The following is a 22,814-nucleotide window of genomic DNA, read 5'->3' as shown; positions in this document are numbered from 1 at the left end:
AGTTAGTGGCGTGCCCAGGGTTGCTGAGCTGGGCTGTGGTAGAACCTGGATTGGAGCCCAGGTTGTCTAGGGGCTGAGCCTGTGCTGGAACTGCTAGCGCACTACCCCTGGCTCTGACGCCGGGAGGCAGAGCTACCATACACTGTGTGGTGCACAAACTCAACTGTAGGGAATACAAAGGTGGCCAGAGAGAGGCCCTGCCATTTACTGTCCTGGAGAGAAAAATGATATGCGAAGAGGAACCCCTTCCAGGATTTAATGATCTGGAATAAATATCAACCTGCTTCCTCGTAAGTTCACATTTTATTTAAAATATCAGCACAGTGGTTTCCAGTCCTCTCTAGACTTGCGATGCTCCGTTGCTTTTTGTGGTTATTGTTGCTTGTTTTTGTTTTTCCCTTTTGTTTTTGCACTGCCTCCTTTGTAAAAGAACAGTTGTGGTGATAGAAAATTCAATTTAAAAACTGTGTGCTTAAGTCTTCAGTGGAACTTTTTTTGGGGGGAGATACAGGGGATTGAACTCAAGGGCATGCTATCACTGAGCCACATCCCCAGCCCTATTTTGCATTTTATTAAGAGACAGGGTTTCACTGAGTTGCTTAGGGCCTCACTTTTGCTGAGGCTGGCTTTGAACTCTCGATCCTCCTGCCTCAGCCTCGGGAGCCACTGGGATTATAGGTGTGCATTGTCATTCCCAGTATCAGTGAAACTTCTTAAGATAACTGAAGATGCCTCAAGATGCCCACCATCATGGTGATAAGTCCATTACCAAAAATAAGTGGAGCGGGTTACCAGGTGTAATGCAAAATTCTTGCGTCTCCTACCAAATCCACATGTTGAAATCCTAGCATCCCTGCAGTGGTGGTAGGAGATGGGGTCTTTGGTAGGGTATTATTTCATGAGGGCAGAGCCCTCATGAGTATTAGTGCCCTCATAAAAGAGATGCAAGGATGTATTGAGAAGGCATCTATGACCCTCAAACATCAGAACACTGAATCTCCTGGCCCCTTGACATTGGACTTCCCAGCTTCCAGCACTGGGAGAGAAAAAATTCTGTTGTTTTTCAAAACACTGTTTATGGTATTCTGTTATTACAGCCTGGACGGACTAAGACACCAGGGTTTTTCACTTTGTGAGAATTCCCAGAGTTGTACACTTAAGCTTTGTGCACTTTTCAAGTGTGCGTGGAATGGCATACAGGTAGTCCCAGCTATTTGGGAGGCTGAGGCAGGAGGATTGTTTGAGCCCAGGAGTTTGAGACCAGCCTGGCAACATGGTGAGATCTCTCAGAAAAAATTTAACATATATAGAAATATATATATATATATATAATATATATATATTATATATATATATAGGTTTGTGTGGTTTTTTTGTCAATAAAAATTCCCTTAGCTATTTAAAATCAGAGTGAGGGCTCTTTGAATGGTATGCAAACCCGAACAAAAGTGCCTGTGCCCTCATCTCTGTGTTTTGGTGGAGCCAATGGGTTCTGGGGCCCTTAAGAAAGTTCTCAGGGCCCCTGTAGCCTGTGAGAAGGGAAGGAAGGGAGTTCCTGTGAGCCTTCTGGGGTCATGACACTCCTGGCACTCAGATCTGGCTTCCTGGGACTTGCAATGCAGGCTTGCACAGGGGCGAGTGTACAGACTTCGATACCTGTGCACACACACCCTCATGGGCAGGACAAAAGCCCACCAATACCTCAGAAAGCAGCTAGATTGCTTTTATTTCCATCTGTCTCTAGCATGTACTAGTTGTGTGACCTTGGGTGAGTGCCTCCACCTTTTTGAACCCCAGCTTCCTCATTTGCAGAGTGAGGATGATGACAAAGCCCACATCATAGAGTCACATGAGGAGGGATTCAGTGGGAGAATGTGCAGAAAGGGCTTAGTCCAGGACCTGGTGCATGGCACACAAACATCAAATTTCCCGGGGATGGGGCCTTGGCATCTAGTCGTTAACGAGCCATCATGTACTGCTGATCATACCCCAGGTTAGAAATGACATTCCTTTTGTAAAATTTTTCAGTTGTAGATGAACACAATAACTTTATTTTGTTTGTTTGTTTATTTATTATTTATTTTATGTAGTGCTGAGGATCGTACCCAGTGCTTCCCATGTTCAAGGCAAATGCTCTACCATTGAGTCGCAACCCTGGCCCAGAAATGACATTCTGACCCAGCCTCTGTCCTTGCCATTGTATCTGGGAAGATATGGAACATTAATCCTCTTCTCTCTCCCTCTGTTCCAGATCAGAGCCGAAGCTGGAGGTCTGCTTTTGGAAAGGTGCGTAGATGCCAGAAGAAGGTCATTCTTTCCTCCCCCGACCCAGAGATATATGCCAGGCACCATGTGGAGGAAGGATAAGTGGATGGTCAGGTGTGACCCTTGTCCTTGGGAGCTAACCGCTCACAGAGGAAATGGCCTGACGGCCACCCTGTGGTGCAGGGTGCAGAACTCACGGGGTTGGATTTCAGCTTTGCCCCTGCACGTCTCTGGGCCCTGTTTTTTCACATATGTAACATAAGAGGAATGAACTGGATGATTTCTGAAGTCCCTCCACCCAGCACTTTATGAATCCACAAGTGTACCCTTAAAAATGTCGTACTGCAAAACTCAACCATAAGAGAGAACAACCAACCTGTTTAAAGAATGAACAAAAAACCTGATGGGCCAACTTTATCAAAGAAGATATGCAGGTGGCAAATAAGCACGTGAAAAGATGCTCAGCATTACATGTCATTAGAGAAACAAATTAAAATGCTTATAAGATCTCATTAGATACCCACTAGAATGGTCCAAATACAGAACACTGACAACATGGAATGCTGGTGGGGACATAGAGCAATAGGAAGGCTCTGTCATTGCCAGGGGCATGCAAAACGCTAGAGCCACTTTGGAATACAGTTTAGCAGTTTCTTGTAAAACTAAACATATTCTTACCATATGACTCAGCAACCACATTCCTATGTATTTACTCAAAGGAGATGAAAACTTATGACTACATAAAAACCCGCACATGGATGTTTATAGCAACTTTATTCATAATTGCTATGATTCACAGGCAACAAGAAGTTCTTCGGCAGGTGAGGAAATAATAAGTTGTGGTACACCAGACAATGAACTTCTACTCAGTGACAAAAAGAAACATGCACCATTACCCTATCTACATGTATGATTACACGAATGGTGTGAATCTACATTGTACACAACCATAGGAATGGAAAGATGCACCCCATTTGTGCATTTGTGTACAATGAATCAAAATGCAGTCTGTAAAATTAAAAAAATAATTTAAAAAAAAAGGAAACATGCTATCGACCATGAAAAGACATGGAGGAGCCTTATAAGCACATTAGGAAGAGACAGAAGCCAGTCTGCAAGGGTTATGCCATGAGGGATTCCAGCCGACGTCCCAGAAGAGGCACAACTATGCAGACAGCCAGGATCAGAGATTGCCAGGGGTTGGAGGGAGAAAGGGATGAATGGGCAAAGGACAGAGGAGTTGTATGATGCTGCAATAAGGGATACCTGTCAGCACACACTTGCCCAAACCTACAGAATGTGACAACAGGAGTGAACTCTAACCAGGCCAAGTGGTGCACACCTGGAATCCCAGTGGCTCAGGAGGCTGAGGCAGGAGGATTGTGAGTTCAAAACCAGTCTCAGCAACTTAGCAAGACCCTAAGTAACTTAGTGAGACCCTGTCTCTAAGTAAAAAATATTTTTTAAAAAGGGTTGTGGATGTGGCTCAGTGGGTAAGCATCCCTGGGTTTAATCCCCAGTTAAAAACAAACAAACAAAAAACAAACAGTGAACCCAGAATGGCAATTATGGACTTGGAGTGATAATGGTGAGTCATTGTAGCATCATCCACTGTGACAAATGTGCTACTATGGGAGGACAAGGGGCATAGGGGACATCTCTCTTCCATCCCGTTTTGCTGTAAACCTAAAATTGCCCAAAAAACAGTCAATTGAAAATAAAAACAATTCACCAAAAATCACTCTAATGGATGATTAGGAGCATGAACTTTAGAGCTAGACTTTTTGGATTTGAGTCCTGGCTCTGTCCCCTAACTAGCTGTAACCATTGGAAAGCTAGCTAAACATTCTGTGCCTTGGTTTCCTTATCTGTAAAAGGGGCATTGTAATGCCTCTATCAGGGGTTTCTGTGAGGATTTAAAGAACTAATAAATCTAAAGCCTTTAGTGCAGTGTTTGGCATGTAGTAAGAGCTCAGTCCATAGTAACTACCATTTTAAAAGTGAATTTTATAAAAAGTTGATTCCAATTGATTGGCTGTCATTATCTTTTGGCCATAGCAATCCATTGAACATGGGCTAGACCATCAGATGCCTGACAGAGAGATTTCTCTTCACAGAGTGGAAGCCAAAGATCTTTTCACAACCAGAGTTTTCAAGTCCACCCATGCTCTGAAGCTGAGAGAAAATGCTCTTGATGGGACCATTCCCATAGACCCAGCAGGAAAGATGGCGGTGTACCTGTGTCTCGTTTGCCTGAGTGACCTTGCAGATGCCCCAGCCCCCATTCTTTCTTTAACAGCCAAGCACTGCTCTGTTACTCTGGGGAAGAGGTCACTCTGGGGAGGTCACTCTGGGGAAGAAAGCTCTGTGCTAGATTAGAACAAGATCGGTGTTCCGTCTTAGGGTCATCTTCCCATCTCCTGACCATGCCAGCTGCCCTTGGGTGCTGTGTTAGGGGACACCCTCCAGAATGGGATGGCAAAGTCTGCAAAGGTCTTGCATAACCACTTCAGCTTCTTGGAGCTGTATAACAGTCCTATCAGATGAATCGGAGGCTCTGAGAGACTGAGTCCCACTCAAGGGTTTTCAGCTGTGAGGAGGCACAAATTAGACCCACTGGTTGGCTCTAAAGCCATGTTCATTACATTTAATGGGCTCTCCCTTTGTGGTTGTGCATGTCACTGGGGCAGGGATCACACTGGTTGCTTCAGGAAAGGCCACCTTCCCCTTTTCTTTCCCCAGTGGAGAGCCTCAATTCATTCAATTCAGGGACCCAGCTTCCTTAGCTCCCCAGGCCAGGGATTGGTCTAGAGGTGGGCATGGGACTCTGTTCTGGTAAATGAGCCATGAGGGGAGGACTAGGGAAGAGGTTTTCCTGATCTTGAAAACTGAGCATCGAAGCAACAGTCTGGCCCCTTCCACCCATAAACGAGCTTTGAATTTTCCAAAGGTTCACTTTATGGTGATTCCTACTTTACTGTTCACCATAGTCTGTTGAAGAGCCCCTGGCTGACTTCTTCTGACTCTGGGCCTTGGCTCATCTCTGGGTGGCACTGTGGCTGGATTTGTGGCTTGATGGTACTTGGTTGTTCTAAGTCAGGGAGTCTCCCCCAGGGACAGGTACGGCTGTCGGGCTAAATGTGCCCGGGCGGCTGCCCCAGGGTGACATTTGTGGACTCAGGCCTCCAGTTGCTCTCAGAGAAGGCTGAGAGCCCAGCTCCGGGCTACGCATGTGCTTCACCTGGATGCTTCAGAGCCACACAGGGAGAAGTGGCGTTGGGTGATAAAACTGTCAGGGAGCTTTCCTGGAGACCATGCTTGCTCAGCACTCTGTCTTGGGAAAGCTCTGTCTTCTTTGAGGAACCCAATTTGTACTGAAAAACCTCCAGAACCAGAAACTAAGTTTTTACACATGGACATTAACCCCTTAGCTCCCAGAACCCTGGTCAGCTTTCCAAATGGGTTCAGTAGATCACAATGGATGGTTAACACCGACTGCCCAGAATAATCACATGGTATTTCTACCTTCAGAGTCTTTCTTTTGTTTCTTTGCTTAATTTTCTTGGCGACCTAGTGAGGAAGGTACAGAAAGGGATTACCATGTTACACTGGAAAGCCCTTACTGAGTACCTACCCAGCTCTGTGAGGGTCCCATGTGAGGTCCATCTCTGTGTAGTCCAAGCCCTCACAGTGACCAATGTGGAGGCATTACTACCTTTGCTTTACCAAGGAGGATAATGAGTTGTGGAGAAGAGAATGATTTGGGAGTTTAGTGTTTATAGCTGATATTCTTTTCTCCACCCCAAATAGCCCATGTCACACAACTTTTCTGGGTATCAGTCCCCCAAGATGAAAAATTAAGGGGCTGGGTGGTATTGCATACCTGTAATCCTAGCCATTTGGGAGTCTGGGTCAGGGGGATCACAAGCTTGAGGCCAGCCTTGTGAACTTAGAAAGATCCTCTCTCAGAATAAAAATCAAGTAGGGCTGGGGGCCAGGCATGGTGGCACATGCTTATTGTCCCACTGCTCAAGAGGCTGAGGCAGGAGAATCTTGAGTTCAAAGCCATCCTCAGCAACGGGGAGGCGCTAAGCAACTCAGTGAGACACTGTCTCTAAATAAAATACAAAATACAGCTGGTGATGTGGCTCAGTGGTCGAGTACCCCTGAGTTCAATTCCTGGTACCAAAAAGTAAGAAAGAAAGAAAAGAAGGGCTGGAGATGTAGCTCAGTGGCAGAATACCCTTACGTTCAATACCAAGTACAGACAAAAAAAAAAAAAAAAAAAAAAAAAAAGGAAGAATGAAAAGAAAGAAAAAAAATAAGGGGCTGTAATACAGAATTTCTAAGGCTAAGTTTAGTTCAAATTCCATGATTTTATGAATATTATTCTCTACTATGAAAGAATGGAGATGATCTTTGGACCTACATAAAAAGTCAACATAGGTGAGCCCTGCCTACCACTGGGCTCCTGGGTTCCCTTGTCATTATTTGAGCAATGGACAGTTGCAGTGGCTCCTGGCGTTGGAGGATTAAGATCTACATGTCGCACATCCAGTTGCCTTCAGGGCTTTGGTCTGCCTGGCTCCCAAGCTCTCTTTACTGTTGCCAGTAGCTGGTCCTTTTGAAAAACATTCCAACTCTCCTCCCAGGCTGGCAGCAACCTGAGGCGCTGACCCAGGCTGGGTTCTAGAAGCCAAAGTAAGACACCTTGCCAGGAGAGGTTCAAATATAGCATCCAAGAGCCGCCTCTCTGAGTCCTTATTATGTGATAAGCACGCGTTCAGGTGGGCATTAATTTATTAAATCTTATACTCCCCTGGGTTGGACATTATCACACACACCCTGTTGATGATGATGGAATTGCATACAGAGAGGGAAGGAACTTACCCAAGGTCACAAACCCCGTATGCATCAGAGGATGTGAATAAAAGTAGTCTAGTTCCAGAGTCCACAACTTTTGCCACTATGCTCGACTGCCTTGCATGATGCACTAATCTTTAAAGACCAGGTAATTAATTAAAATTGCATATATGGCCAAGGATGACAACCTGAAACACCAAGACGGCTGGATACGTCCAGGAGGATCATGGCAGGGCAGCAGAGGCGGTACTGAAACTGACGTGTGGGAAGAAGGAAACAGAAAGAGGCTCCTCCACCCCCAAACAAGTCCCCAGGAATGCTCTTTAAAGGACACCGGCTTCTGTGTGAGTGAGTAGGATAGTTCTGGTATAATCGAACACATTGGTTTGCATCTTGGAGAATGCAAAGCCACAAAGCAAAACCAGGAGATAAAAGAATGGAGGAAGATTCATTATTCACAGCAAATAAATAGAGCTTATTTGCAGGGGTTTACTGCAAAATCATGCTCTCCCTGAACAAAGAAGCGTGGGGATTTTCTTGGGGAAACCTATACATATTCAAATAGGAAAGCACACATACAGGTGGGTACATTCCTGGGTATGCTCAGTTCATGATCATAGAGCATATATTCAAAAAGGAAAGATGGTGGACAACAAGGCTTCTGAGCATGCTCAGTTCAATATTACAATGAGCCAAGTTTACTCTAGGTTACCTAAAAGAATGAGTCAGAGTGGCTTGCTGACCTTGGCTGGTTCTTTGAAAGTTTCTCCAAAGAATTTTAGCTGACACAAAAAGAAAGGACAACTTAAAAAAAATTATATATATATATATATAAAATTTTTTTTTGTAGTTGCAGATGGACATAAAACATTTTTTGTTTATTTATTTATTTTTGGTACCAAGGTTTGAACTCAGGGGCACTTTACCTGAGCTTCATTCCCAGCCCTATTTTGTATTTTATTTAGAGACAAGGTCTCCTTGAGTTGCTTAGTGCCTTCCTTTTGCTGAGGCTGGCGGCTGGCTTTGAACTTGGGATCCTCCTGCCTCAGCCTCCCAAGCTGCTGGGATTACAGGTGGGCACCACCATGCCCGGCTTATTTATTTATTATTACATGGTGCTGAGGATTGAACCCAGTGCCTCAAACGTGCTAGGAAAGCGCTCTACCACTGAGCTACAACCCCAGTCCGAGAAAGGACTATGTCAAAAGTGTGTTAATGTAGGAGTCTGCTCCTAAAATTGCCTGCTTCACTCGGCAGCTAACATTGGCACATCAAACTGATTTGGATAAAAATTTCTGACAAACAGGGAAAAGTTGGTTTTCTACCTGACTTGTAACACCCTTCAATTCTCTTTTTGACTTGTAATTATTAGTTAGCTAATCATTTATTCACCTGAGACCTGGGCCAATCGTGTGCATCCTTTTATGCAGGTAATAGCCCTGCACATCTATATAATCAAATATATGTGGAATGAAAGAACAACTGAATGAAAGAAAGAGTGAAAAAAAAAAATCTGGCCTTGTGGTCTGAAATATACTTTCAGTCAGAGCTCTTGAGGAAAGATCTTGCAGGAGAGAGCACAAAAATAACAAGCTGGCATTTGAGGAAGTATTTGAAAGGAAAGGCAGGCTTTAAACAGGAGGAAGGAGGGGATTAGGGAGGTGTATTTAAGAGAGAGAAACACGGGTGGGAGGTAGGGGGAGGGTAGAGGAACTGTGGGCTTGAAACCTGAAAGGGAGACTGTGAACCCAGCCAGGGCTACCAAAGAGGCCCTTGTCCCCAGGCCTCCCTCCAGAGGGCTTCTGGCCTCCCTCTGCGGCCCACCCCTGAGGCCGGCCCAGCCTCTTACAGCATTATGTTCTAAACCTAAACAATTTATCTTTGCCTTCTGATTCCCCAGGTGACCAGTGTGGGAACCATTTCTGGTGTCTGGGGTGAGTTTCTGAGCCCAGCCTGGGGGACTCCCCCTGCCTGAGGACTGAGCTGGGACAGTGGATCTCTCTGGAAATCATACTTCAGCTGACTGAGGGCAGCGAGCTCAGAAATGCAGGCGGCAAGCCTGGCCGGGATTGCCGGGGGCCAGAAGAGCCTTCCTGGAAGTGGCAATCCCACCCCTCCTCCAACGGGGCCACACAGGGGCCAGTCACGGGTCCCTTAGCGCCCTCCCCCACCTGTCTTCACCACGCTGCCAAGGCTGCTGAGTGTAAGAGGAAACGCCACCTCGCGCAGAAAACCGAGGGGACTTTTTTTTTCCCCTTCAAAAAACATTTGCTGAAATAACTTTTTATTGGTGGTTGTTTTAAAATACATAGCAGAAAAAGAGTCCTAAGCATTACTCCCACCATAACTGTAGCTCAGCTAGATCTGTGTCATCAATTTGCGCCTCAGTTTCCTCATTGATAAAATATGGCCCTTTCCTCATTTTAATATTCCACTAAGTTGGGCCACATGAAGTACCACCGACAATGGTATCTCTGCTCAGTATCCATTCAATGAATCTGCTCTGAGTGCCGAGAGTCCAGACCGCTTTTGATGTTATCAAGAATAGAAAAGAAATGATTTTCTGGTCCCTGTCCATCATTTATTGAAATGTTCATTGAGTGCCAAGTATGAGCTCAGGACATGCTAGGCGTTTGTTTATAGGAGTTTTTAAAAATTTAAGATATTGTTCCTACCTCGAAGGACCTTTCAAGCCTATTGCCATGACAATGCACATAGGAAATAAGGAGCAAATTTAAAATGGCTCGTGGTTAGATGTTAGAAGGGAAGAGCTACTCAGGTTCAAGGGAGGAAGAAATCACTGGGGTTTAACAGGTCTGAGAGGACCACATAGCAGCAGGGTTTGGGTAGATGGAAACGTAATGTTGATGGTTATAATGATGCTGACAGTGGTGGCCATGACAAAAAGTCATGTTTACTGAGTTCTCAGTACGTGGGAGGTATGGATAGAGGACTTCATAGATATCGTTTGATCCCTCATGTCCCCATTTAACAGATGAGGGAACTGAGGTCCAAACTTCTTATGGAGGATTCTGATCAATCTATTGTGACACTTCTAGGAGTGAGGGGCCAGGATTAGAAAGAAAGGAAAAGGCGCAGAAAGGTCCTCAATCCCTGTCAAAGTGGCCTCGTATGGATGCTGGGTGGAAGCATCACTGTAGTATGAGGTCTGTCTACATTTTCAAATTAAACTCCCTAATTGAAAAATAACTTGAGGCTTCTTGACTGTAATTGCTGAAGTCATAACATACCCTCTGGATCTGAGCAAACACAACAAACTCATCTCAGAACTTATTTCCGTGTGGCACTTCACCGTAGAGGCAACACATTTTGACTCCCACAGGAGTGGGAAGTTGTTGTTCAGGGAGAGGGATTTGAGCAGCCTGGAGAGTCTGTGACTGTGCCTTCCCTCTTTTGATCTTCTGGGGCATCTTCTGTCTTATAACTTTTTTTTTCCCTGTTCATTAATTATTAGCATCTCTCAAGACTGAGTCCTAGACCAGCTTCTGTATTCTCATTCATTAGCTGAACATTGATTGTTAGTCACCTATGATTTGAAATTTGATAGGACCCAAATATCATTTTTGATGAGTTTAGTGAGTCTACCTGTAATCCCAGGGTCAACTTCAGGGGCATATGGATGACTTACACAGGCCAACTCCAACGTGGGCCTCACATCCTCTCCCTACGGATTTGGTTGTTTTCTTGCAGTACTGTGGATTGAACCCCAGGGTACTCTACCACTGAGCTGCTTCCCGGCCCTTTTGATTTTTTCTTTTGAGACAGAATCTTGCTAAGTTGCTAAGGCTGGCCTTGAGCTTGTGATCTTCTTGCCTCTGCCTCCTGAGTCGCTGGGATTACAGGTGTGTGCCACCACACCCTGCCCTTCTCCCCATGTTTTTAGGACATGTTTTGAAACATAATATTCGGGGAACAGAATGTATCTGCTAGACCACTCTAGTCTTCATTTCCCCACTTCTTTCAATCTCATCCATCTTCCTGGGCCTCCAGTCTCATTCTTTATGTCAGGGATGACATCTTCTTTTTCCTTTGCCTCCTCAATAAGTCGGGGTGCAGGCTCCTAGCAAACGTTCAAACGACGCTCTCTGCCTAACTGAACCCTGAGTCGTGAGAAGGCAGCTCGGTGCAGCTCCGTATTAATCTCTCGGAGGTCATGTGGCGTTTGATGGATGAGGCAAGAATAGAAACCGATAAAATTCCACGCTGTCAGTTCAGCACTCCTTTATAAGCTTTTATTTATGTATTCTTCAGCATTCTTTTGGTGGCAAGTGTCAGAAACCCTGACTCAAATTATCTTGGCAAGAAAGAGAGATGGGATGTGTTGAGACCCTCACCGTGTGTCCAAAGACTGATTCAGCCTGTTCCCATGGCATGTTAGATTCAGGGACTCAAATGATGATCTTGTGGCTATTTCTCTCTTGACATGTCTTGGCTTTCTTTTCCTCTGAGTCTTAACTTCATTCTTGGTCAGATACTTATCATAAGATAGGAAAAACGTGTCACCAACAATCACAAACTACATCCTCACCCTGGTGTTTTAAAGAAAAGGAACTCTCCTCTTCCTTAATGTTCACAGATCAAATCTCAGGGAAGACTCTGATTGGTCTTGTTTGGGTATGTGCTCATCCCTGAGCCAATCACTGTGGTCTTAGAAATGGACTTCTCTAATTGGCCAACTCAGGTCACTCATCCACCCCTCAGTATGATAAGGCACCAGGATCAACACCCCATAAGAGCCACAGGAAAGAGAGAAAGTAGGGGTTCTGCAAAGAAGGAATGCTGAGAACAACAGAAGCATACATCCGCCACACTCCCCATCTCCCTAACCCCTTGCCCCAGCATTTAACCAGAGAAGTTACTGTCTCTTCACCCTCTGAAGCCTTACTGTGTTAGGAGATTAAGGAGAAGTTGCTGGACTTTTCCTGGTGATGGTTGCATTTCTACAGGTGCTGATTTACTTGTAAACCTTTAGACATGTTTTAGAAAATTATCATTGGTGGTTATTGAAGGAGAAATCTTCCTTTTTCCGACTCACAGATTTCCTTTTCCTTCAGCCTTGAATCTATATGTACCCACCTCTATATGTACACATACGCACATATGTCTGAGTTTTTAAAAACTTTAAGCCAGACAACTCCCCCAAATTATTACCATGGAAACTTCCCCTCACCCTTGGAAAGATAGTGGGGAGACTTTTCTCCTGGTGGCAGGTGTTTGATCAGTGGAAGAACTGGAGGAAGAAATGCTCATAACAGGTCTTATAATGTACAGAATGTATATTGGCAAGTCTCAACTTCTTATTGATTTCATGATACTATCCTGCCTTCCATCCTATGGCATATTTTTCTTTTTGTTTGAAGTAGATCAAACATTGGTTTTGAAAGAATAATGACAACTCCACACATCCTCAGGGACACCTGGAAGACTGTTATTGAGATTGGCTTTGCCTACATCAAGACTTACACAATCAAAAGCCCCCAGGGTCCGGGCAGGTTGTGTAAATGAAGTAGGATGGGTGGAGACTGTGTCCAAGTGGGACAAGTCCCATTTCAAGGTAGCAGCTCCTGTGGGTTCCAGCCCATCATCATCATAAGAGCATGCATGCTGCGACAGATACTAATTATTCACTAATTCCTGGTTCCCTTCTCCTCTGTCATACATGGGAGGACCAAATTTCCCTGCTTCTTTGAAATTAAGAATGGCCATGTGACTTGGTTTGGCCAATGAAATGCAAGCTAAAGTGAGGTTGCTGGAAGAGGAAGGATTAATGCTGGTGCTTGGCTGTCTCTGATTGTCTCTGTGCCTGCCACGATAGCCATTATTGATAAGGAGGTACCATGCTGAGCTGTCACCCGTAGGACAGTTGGCCTGGAGAATCACATACATCCACAGTTGTCTTGTGTGGGTGAGAAATAATTTTTCTTGTGTTATTTCACTGAGTTTTTTTTTTTTTTTTTTGGGGGGGGGCATGTTTGCTATCGCAGCAAAACCTAGCTTTGACTATTATGTATGCTCCTGTCTTTGATTTTTTTCAAGGGAAGTTAGAAATAAAGATTTTTGTGTGAAATCTTTGAATTTCATGTTGAGCTAGTGAAGACAAATTCAGCCTGCCAGCAACTAGAGATGATCCCGACTTACAGTGGTTCAACCTACCCGTTTTCAATTTCACCATGGTGAAACAAGGTGCCAAACAACCGTTCTCTGTTTCACTTCAGTGCAGGATTCAATGAATTGCCTAAATTATTCAACACTTATGATAAAATAAGCTTTGTATTAGATGACTTTGCCCAACATCATGCTAACGAGAGTGTTCTGAGCATACTTAAGGTAGGTTATGCTAAGCTATCATGTTTGGTATATTAGTTGCATTAAATACATTTTTCACTTTTAGAATTTTCAGCTTATGATGGGCTTATCGGGACACAACCCCATCAGAAGGCAAGGAGCAGCTGCAGTTTGCAATTTTAGTCAATACAGTTTGAGTAGAGAGAAGGAGTAGCAACCCCGTCTGGATGCCTACAGTTCTGATCGTCTGTGTCACCTAATTAGCTCTTAGTCACTCTTGGTTTTGCTGTTCATTCATTTTAAAATCATTCTTCCTAAAGCATGGTAGGTGGGGACAGTTGAGGAACCATGACTTAAACTTTGTGTACCTCACTGGCACATAAGGGATTTTCAGTAAAAACTAGTATAAAGACGAGTCGATTGAATGATCACTTCCTCCCTTGATATTGGAGGGTTCTGGGGAATTGATTATTTTGTCTTATCATTTTGCTTTTCCTTCTTTGCAAAGAGTTTGGGATTCCCTGATGTTCATTGAATTTTAAAACGAATTAGTCCAAATGAGTCAGTGATGCGGCCCTCCTTTGTTAATGAGGACTGTCTGTCTCCCCCTTCCTGGCTTGGCTCTTTTCTACGCTTACCATTAGCTATATTCTCAGTCCTCCCCTTTCATGTAATCTCTTCTGGCAGTTTCAGGTCCAACTTCTGGCAACTTTGGTTCCCAGGAGATCCACCAAATTTCTAGTCTCATCAACTTTACCAGGGATGTGTGACAACTTCTGAATCAGCCACCGGCCAGGGCTGGGTGTCTTAATGAGGACTTTTCTAGTTGCAAGTGACAAGAAACCTAAATTTGAACTGCCTTAGGCTGGGACACTGCCTGTCCCTAAAAGCCAGAGGCAGATCTGTTGCATCAGACAACTCAGGGAGAAGAAGCCTGCTAATGTCTGCACAAAGGAGCCAGTTTATGGCCTCTGCCTCCAGCCACTCCTAGAGGCAGTGGCTGCGCAGAGGGGCCTGGTAGGGGGCAATGCGGTGGAGGGGAGGCCCTGAGCTGTGTTTGTACAGCATCCTATATAAAATTGAAAAACATCCATATCAAATAACAGGGGAGACTAAACGGATATTATAAGCCAATGGGGGGGGGGTTATAATATCCACCCAGTCACACCTTGGTGCCACCCCTGCAGCATATTTAATTTGTGGGGTAAGCAAAGACCCAGAAGGACTGCCAGTGGCTCTACCATGGGCCAAAGTAGGCCCTAGAGAGGCTTGGCTGTAACCACACACGCCAATTATTAGTCCCTGCATGTAGATCAGTTTAGTTTTTTCAAAATCCCAGCAGAAGACGCATAAAATCACGTTGCCCCTGTTCAGTGTTTTCTTCCATATAAATGTCCAGACCCTAGTCTTGCGGGAGAAACATCACAGGGCAGTTTTTCAGCACCCAGCTTTGATCTCTGTGCTGGAATAGAGGTGTAGCTGGCCTCTCTAAGGTTGAGAGGCATGTTCTTCCACAAGACTATCAAATTACCGCTCAGTGGCCATGTGTATTCTTTAAGGGCCTTACTCTCTTCTTTCTTACCTCAATGTTGGAGGAAGGTTGCTGACTGTGATGATGAAAATGGACTGGCAATGTCATCTGAACTTGGCCTGTCTTTCCATATGACCAGTTCTCTCATACAGAAAGATTTCAGTGCCCTGGAAACAAGGAGAATGGAGCCCCCACACACCACACTGGGGAGACATGCATGCAGGGCTTGGCTCATATGCTCCCATCTGGTCTCGAGTCTTGTTTCTTTCACTCTGAGCATCTGCACTCCAACAAGGCATGAACCGTTTCTTTCACTTCCTTTCTTCTTTGGGTGATGACCTGTCATCACTCTGAGAAAAAGGCTGAAGGTCACTGAGCATAAGTATTGCCATCCCTATCTAGCTTAGGCAGAAAGGGAGGGGACTGGCTGGGTACCCTAGAGGCAGGAGAGGCCAGAGAGGGTGCCAGTCTCAGGTGCCTTGTTTTGGCCTGAGGGCTCTGTGTTTCAGCTTTGCAGAGTGGAAGGCACCATGGATTACACATTTCCTCTGGGATCTCCTTTACCATCTACCTATCTAGGAGGGTGGGAGGTGGGAGTGGAGATGGTGTAAGGAGCAAAATTAAATGTGTGACATTTTACGTGCTGTGTAACTTGCAAAAAGTAACTTGAGTGATGTGTGCTGTGATGATGTGATGATGTAATGTTACCTCAAGATAAGACTGACATTGCCCCAAGCTGGAGACATATGCAACTGACCCCGAGTAAGATAACTGACTTCCCCTGACCAAGCATGGCTGGCAGGGTCTGATAAAAAGGAGTTATAAAGACTCATGTTGAGCCTAGCCCCAGTCTCCGTTTTACACCAATGATGCCAGTGCTGCACCAAGCCTGGAGGAGACTCACTGACTTGCTCGTTGCTTGCTGGAACAGCCGTCCTCCTGACCAAGACGCTCCTGTGGAGGTGACCTTGGAGCTGCCCTGTGCGCATCCCGCCTAAGACATCTCTGCCCCTGCCTGCAGGCCTTGACCTCACGCCCTCCTTCGCCTTCCCACCGTTTTTGGCGATCAGGACTCTGGCAGGAGGGAGTTCCCCAGCAAGGTCTCCTGAGTTGTCTTCTTGATTAACCTCTGGGAGTCGCTGCCCTTCGACTCAAGAGACGTCACATAGGAGTGGACCTTAGGAACGGGTCTCAGTAAGGAGTGAGTCTTGCTTATTCGGGGCTTATAGTAATTTAGTGATTAGAATTAAGGTGTGACTAGAATTAAGATAACTACAATACTTGTGTGATTAGCATCAAATAAAAGCCAATTGATTTTGGACCAAATTTCTTCTCATTGACTCCTCCTTGCCTCCCTTGACAGCTGGTCATGAAGTCCTGCTGGGGAAGAAGGCCACTGGGAGTCTGCAGGAGCTGGTCTGTTCACTGCTGTCTGCTCCCGGAGAGGAGAAGCCTGGTAGACTAGGGCAAGAAGCCCAGGGCCAAACTGGGCCAGCCACAGAGACAGCAGTGGTGTCAGGGGCAGCCCTCCAAGAGGGCCAGCTCGTACACACAGTGGTTTCAGGACTGAGGGGCGCTGAGGAGGCCAGTGGGTACCCAAAGAGGCCCCTGAATGCCTTAATCTCTGCCCATCCTTCACAGAAAAACGAAACAGGCTTGCGAGATCACCTCCTCACCACTCGGTCCTGAAGTGTCCAAGGACGCAACCGTGCTGAAATCGCCTCTCCCTGTGGGTCTGGGGGAAAGCGCCGAGGACTGCGGAAGATGGTCCCACACAGGCTCTACTCCAAGGGGCTTTTGACTTGTCCCACGGCCGCCTTCTCCTTTCTGCCTCCTGGGGCCGCGCTAGTGTCCCGGGGGTGGAAGCCGGGCGGCGGAGCGCGGGGGATGCTCTTACATAACCGCGCTCCGCGTCCTGCTTTCTCGCGCGCTCCGGAGCCGCGGGGTGGGAGCGCCGGGGGCCGCGGTGGAGCCCGGGCCGGCGTGCCGGGGCTCCGGCCGCCCCTGCGGGCAGAGGAGCGCGAGCGGCGGCGGGAGGAGGGCGCCGGAGGCGGCGGGGGAGGTGAAGGTCAGTGGGTGTGAAGCGCCGGATCCACACCCCCTCCTCCCCTGTCCCCTCCTTCCCTTCCTCTCCGTCCCCCTGTGACGTCTGGAGCTGGCAGCTCCGCCGGTTCCGCATTCCCGACCCCTCCCCGCCGCCCAGGGGCCGCTATATAGCCGGGGCTGATGCAACCCGTCCCGCCGCCCGCCACAGCCTGCGGGAGGGACGCTCGGCGGCCGCGACGGGGGGCGCTGGCGGCGGCGGACGCTGCAGCGGCGGCGGGGCTGGCGCCGCGGCGGCTCCCGGGCCGGGACGGGCCTGGGCACCGGGCGGAGCTCCGCGGCCGGGCGGCAGCGGCGCGGAGTGGGCACGGCGCCTGCAGCCGGGCCCCGGCCCCGGGGGCGCCGCCTCCGCCCGCGGCTTCTGCACGGTGGGTGCGAGGGCGCGCGGGGCCGGGCCGGGCCGGGCCGGGCCGGGCTGGGCGGGGCGGGGCGGGGCGCGCGGCCGCGGCCACCTGGGTCGGTCGTCCCCGCGCGGGCGCAGCGCGGCGAGCCCCGGAACCCGCGCCCCGCCGGGCGGCTCCCGAGCTTCGCCACCGGCGCTGCAGCGGGTGGCTTCCCGTGCGTTCCCGCCCCGGGACGCGAGGCTCCCACCGCCCCGGGGCAGCCGGGCGCTCCCTCCGTCTCCCTCCCGCGCTCTCCTCCCCCGGCCGTCTGCAGGGAGGTGCTGTCCTAGGGTGGCGGGGAAGGCGGGGTGAGTGGGGAGAAGACTGTCCTCCGAGAGCAGACGGCCGTGGGGGTGGAGGGTGAAAGGCCAGGAGGTGCGGGGCGTGGGGTGGGGATGACAGGGACCTGCTGGCAAGTCGTGTCCTCCCGGAGGTCTCCCAGGAGGGCTTTGAAAGGGCTCCGATTCCGATCCAATGGAGAGGGCTTCAGTCAGGGCCAGTGCTCCCGGATTCTGGGTGAGAAGGGAACCTCGGGGTGACCTGGGTCCCCTTTGGGCTTCCCCGTCTTCCATGCCCCTTTACATAAGGAGGGAAGCAGGCTTCTCTAGGTAACCAGCCTAGTTTAGAAGGCTCTCTTCTGCTCCTCCCCTCATACAAGGCTGGGCTATCCACTGGACCCCTGCACCTTGGGCTGGCAGAGCCAGGCTTTGCCTGGGTCCCTGGAGGAGCTGGGAGGCCCAGGGAGCCTTGGATCTTTTGCAGGAACCAAGGGGCCATCTGTGGAGTGAGAGATGGAAAGGTTGGTGGGAAGAAATCAACTGATCCCTTCTGTCAGCTCTGTTTGCAAGATTGCCTGACCCTTTCCCAGAGTGCATCCTCCTCAGTGGCATTCAGGGCACCAGAAATCAGTGGCCTGTCCAGGGTCCTCAGGGCAGATCTGTTCTGGTCTGTGTCTCAGAAGGAGCTTGTGCAGTGTAGGTGGGTATACTCCACTCTGAATCCTGGTCAGCTGTCCCCAGGGTTTAGTTTGAGGAGCAGGAGACGCTGTGAAGGTCTGAACCACTTTTGGGTACCTGCTGTCCTTAAAGCCTGCTAGGAACTGTGTTCCTCTCTCTTTCCCCCAGCCTCCCTTCCCTGAGGGGTTTAAAAGACACCTCTGCTTTCACCCCCTTCCCAGCAAATCTGGCTGCAGCTTGAATGGAAAGCTTATCTCCCCTTGCAGGTTTCTAGGGGAGAGTTTAGCCAGGTATCAGGTGTGAGCATGGCTCTGATTTTACAGGGAAGAGAAGTGAGATCTATTCTTGTGCCTCTGGGTGGTTGAGGTTTTGCCTTGCTTAAAGCAGGGAGGATGGATTTCTCAAAGACTCTTCTGTTTCCCCTCTACTTTGGCTCTGGTTCAGAGGTACAGGCAGCTCCAGAATCTTCCTGAAGAGCTGGGTGCTGTGTGATTTGAAGGGTTGTAGGAAGGCCTGGGTGTGGAGGCGTCTGTTTTTTCTCCTAGTTGGATCAGCCACCTCCAAGGAGATGTGTCCATAGTGGTGACAGTGTCCCCTAGGAAAGGCTCAGATGAGAGTCTTTTCCGCTGGCCCACTGCCAGCTTCTGCAGCCTCCAGGACACACTCCTCTGCCTGCCTGGATCTCTCATGGTCTCCCTGACCTGCTTGCAGGAGGTGTGGGCATCCTTTCCAGCCTTCAGCATCCTCTGCAGGGCTCGGCTCTCTGGGCCTCTTCTGTCGTGGGCTACCTGTGCGGCAGTGGGAGCTCCTCTTTCTCTTGTCTGTTTCTGGCTCCACTCTGGAAAGCAGGGGGCCAACGCAGCCCCCAGGCTGGTCTGCTCGGTGTTCATTCAGCCCAGCTCCACTTGAGCAATCAGAGCCGGGCTGAGGGCAAGCTACATTCTTTTCCGCTGCAGGGTGCAGTTTGCTTTTTTCCATGTGAATGAATTATGTTTGAAACTGAAATGGGAGGAAGAGAAAAATAGAGTGAGTGTGTGTGGGTATGTGCGTGCACATACCTATATGGGCAGGGGGAGAGCAGCAGGCACATTATTTTTCCATTTTCCTTTAATTAAGGCGCTGTGGAGGTGTGTTTGGAAACAGAGGGTCTCCTATGCCTTTGAGGAGGGTGAGAACACTGTTTTGGCTGCGTCCCGGGCCATATGCAGCGTATGGTGGCCAATGAAGCTGGGCCTGGCTCGTTCTGTTGCTTGTCTTGGCAGTCAGTTCTGTGGCTTGTGTTACCAGCTCTGGAACTTCGGGGCTGCCAAGCTCCGTGTGCCTGTGTGTATGTGTGTGCGTGCATGTGTGTGCACGCTCATGTGTGTGCGTGTGTGTGTATGTGTGTGGTTTGGCCTCTCGGAACTCAGCAGAGACAAATGCCTTAGTGACCCAGGCTTGGAATTTGCAGTCTGTTTCTTTACACGTCTTACTGGCTGTGGGCGGCTGGCCAGAGCCCACCGGTTCAGATTTTTTTTTTTAAAGTCTCTTTTCTTGCTGCAGCCCATGGGGTCTGGTCAGAGAGCTCCATTGCCAAAGCTTCAGCTGGCCAGTGACGCTTTCACAAAAAAGACCAATGCAGTTATCACACATCGTGTGCCTGCCTGTGTCCTGCGTTGTCCTTGCCACCAAGGAACTGAGCTGGGGTGAGGCAGGAAGAGAGGAGTGAGAACTTGTGCTTTCCCAGCCCCTCAGGTCCTGGAATACAGATTGCTGGCGGGAATGATTTCATGTCATTCATTGAGCACCTACATGAGGCGGAGTTGTGTCCACAGGCAGAGCCTCACTGGAAGCATTTCTCTGTTCTCCAGGGAAGAGCAGGAATCCCCTGAGGAAGGTTCTGGATTCTTCCATGACTAGGACAGCTATGAGGGATCATGCCTGCCAGTATGCAGTGGCTTCTGACCCCAGCTACCCTTCTTTTTCTTCTTATGAAGGTCCGAGGAGTGACCCCTTCCAAGCAGCACCGAGAGTCAGTGGGCTGAGGGAGACAGAAGGTGCTGGCCTCTGCTCCTGGGATGGGGCTGGAGCCCCAGCCTGCTGCTCCTTCTACTTTAGGGCCAGTGACCTGTACAACTGCACTGTGGTCTGCAACGTGGAGGGAACCGAGGAGAACTGAGGCAGAGTGCAGGCGCGGGGCCTCATTTCTGTGCCTTCGTGGTCAGCCTTGGCCTGGCGTACTGTTTCTATTCTGTAGTTTAGTATGGGATGCAGGATGGCCCTGCCACCTTGGCGTTTGGGGCTGGAAAGTAGGAGAGCAGAGAATAATACTTTGGAGAGGATCCGCTTATGGCTGTAGGAAAGGGAGACTGCTGTTAATGAGAACAATCCAGAAGGTACCTTAAGGGGTCATCTAGCTCTACTGCCCCTGCAGGAAGGAAGGCCCTGTGGCCACAATGATTTCATGCTTACCACGTGCAGGTGCTATTCCAGGTATCAAGTAATTTAATCATCTCGGTAGCCTTACAGGGCAAACAACTTTACAGTTGTGGAAAGTAGGGAACAGAGGGGTTAGGAAACTTGACCTAGGTCACACAGCTAGCAAGGGGCAGATCAAGGATTCACACTTAGACCATCTGCCTCTCCAGCTCCTCCTCTCACCTGTCCTGACTCTCCTGCCTGCAGAGCTTGGGACAAACTTCCAAAGAGGGCCTTTGACTGTTTGCCCTTGTTCCCAGTCTTGGGGTACCCTTTTGCTCCTCGTCTTCTGGACCTCCTTGGATGTTGGAGTTTGAATGACCTGCATCATTCAGATTCCAGAGAGAGCAGCACACACGATTCCTTAGTTCCAAGAATGGAGGGCAGTTTTTCCTGTGCTCTGTGGTCACTGGTCTGACACCTCTCTGTCCAGGTGGGGGACTCCTGCCCTGGCATCCTCTTCCCTTCTGGGAATCTTCCAGGATCTGGCTCCCAAGACGCCTGCTCCCCTCTTGCTGGTTCTCAGTGGCGGAATCCTTGCGCTTGACGGACAGCCCCGCTCTTGCTCCTGGGGCTGGCCTGTAAACTCACTCACTCCTCTGCCGCCCACCCCCCACCCCGGCTCTCAGCACGAAGCCTCGAGCCTGTCACCACCCGTCCCTGCTGCCAGCCTCCACAGCCTCGACAGCCTTGCCTGCAGGGGAGCTGACCCTCCCAAAGAGACCCAGACTCTACCAGCCTCCCTTAAGCTGTTGTTTCTATCGACAGAAAGTTGACAGGGCAGCTCCCGAGTTTCCCTTAACTTCTCTCTTCAACCTGTTTTTTGTTATTCCAAATGAAGATGTGCTGGTTGGGCACTTTTAATAGGGAGATCCCTTTATAAATGTGACCCTGAAAGCCAGGCTGTTATTTATAGACACTCCCATTAAAGAAGACTTGAGATACTTTATCGCTTTACATGTAGTAAATGAGACGCACGTAAGAGGGAAAAGCCAAATCCGCTCCCTCTACCCTTGATTCTTTTTGTCACAGTGATTTTTCATGTTAATATCTCCCAGTAGATATTTTTGGACTTGAAATGCTTCATGGCTCTTTCTTCTGCTCCTGCAATGCAGCATCCCACTGTGTCCCCACAAGTCCCCAAGGAAGTTGGGTAGAGAGATAGATACCAGATCTTTTCCTCAAGTTTTTTCCCTTTGGATCCATCTGGCCCTAGTTTTATTTAAGCTGGATTTTAGGGAGCTGCTGCATCAAATCAGCCAAAGTCTTAGGCTCAGCAACAGCCTAGGATCCACTGTGACCCCCTGAACGCTTTCTTATTCGTGCCTGGTTTGTCAGGGCTCATCTTGGATTGGTGCACTCCCCAGCTTTTCTTCCCTGGCTAGCTTCCAACTTATTCCTGGTCGGTGTCCCAAATTGCCAAAGTCTCTTTGGATTCTAGGCCTATATTTTGAGGCACAAACCTCATTTCCCAGTTTTGGTGTTTTGTCAACGTACAGAGCTTGCTCTTTATTCACGCGTCCCAGTTGCTCAAGGAGTCATGGCGGGTGTTTATCGGCCTTTCAGACCTCCTGAGCCCTGAAGGGGAAAACTCTGGGTTCCTCTCCTAAAGCGTTTAGTGCGTAGTTCTCCTTTTCCCACTAAATTGTTTCCGTATGGAACAACCCGTCTGGGAGATGATTTCACCTCTTGTCATCTTTCCTGTGTCTTCCTTGAAGTGGGCAAGTTCCTCCTCGCTGCTATTGGTTTCCTGCCGCCACTGCCACCCCCTATTTCTAGATCCCTAAATCACATCAAATTGTTTTATTTTTCAAATCACCCAAGCTGCCTCTGCGCCTTAGATCGCCAGCCAGCTCTTTGCAGTTAATGAGGATCCAATTAGAAAGGCGGCGGCTCAGCCTCTCCACCTTGTCCCCCTCCGCCAGAGACAGCTGGGTGACTTCTTGCTGT

The 22,814-nt window shown here is 48.6% G+C and overlaps 1 protein-coding gene across 2 annotated transcripts in view; it reads left to right on the top strand.

Moving 5' to 3' along the window:
• Positions 1–17,198: 17,198 nt before the first annotated feature.
• JDP2 (Jun dimerization protein 2) overlaps positions 17,199–22,814 on the top strand; it is a 37,568-nt gene continuing 31,952 nt past the window's right edge. The window contains exon 1 of one of the 2 annotated variants that reach the window (XM_079126268.1): positions 17,199–17,436. The gene's annotated coding sequence lies outside the window, so the exon portion shown is untranslated. Of the gene's footprint in view, positions 17,437–17,561; positions 17,760–22,814 lie in introns of those variants that run through there. The other variant, XM_079126267.1, reaches the window with a different exon arrangement.

The sequence above is a fragment of the Sciurus vulgaris genome (assembly GCF_902686455.1).
Source record: "Sciurus vulgaris genome assembly, chromosome: 2".
Classification (NCBI taxonomy): Eukaryota; Metazoa; Chordata; class Mammalia; order Rodentia; family Sciuridae; genus Sciurus; species Sciurus vulgaris.
This window is presented reverse-complemented; position numbering and strand designations above follow the sequence as displayed.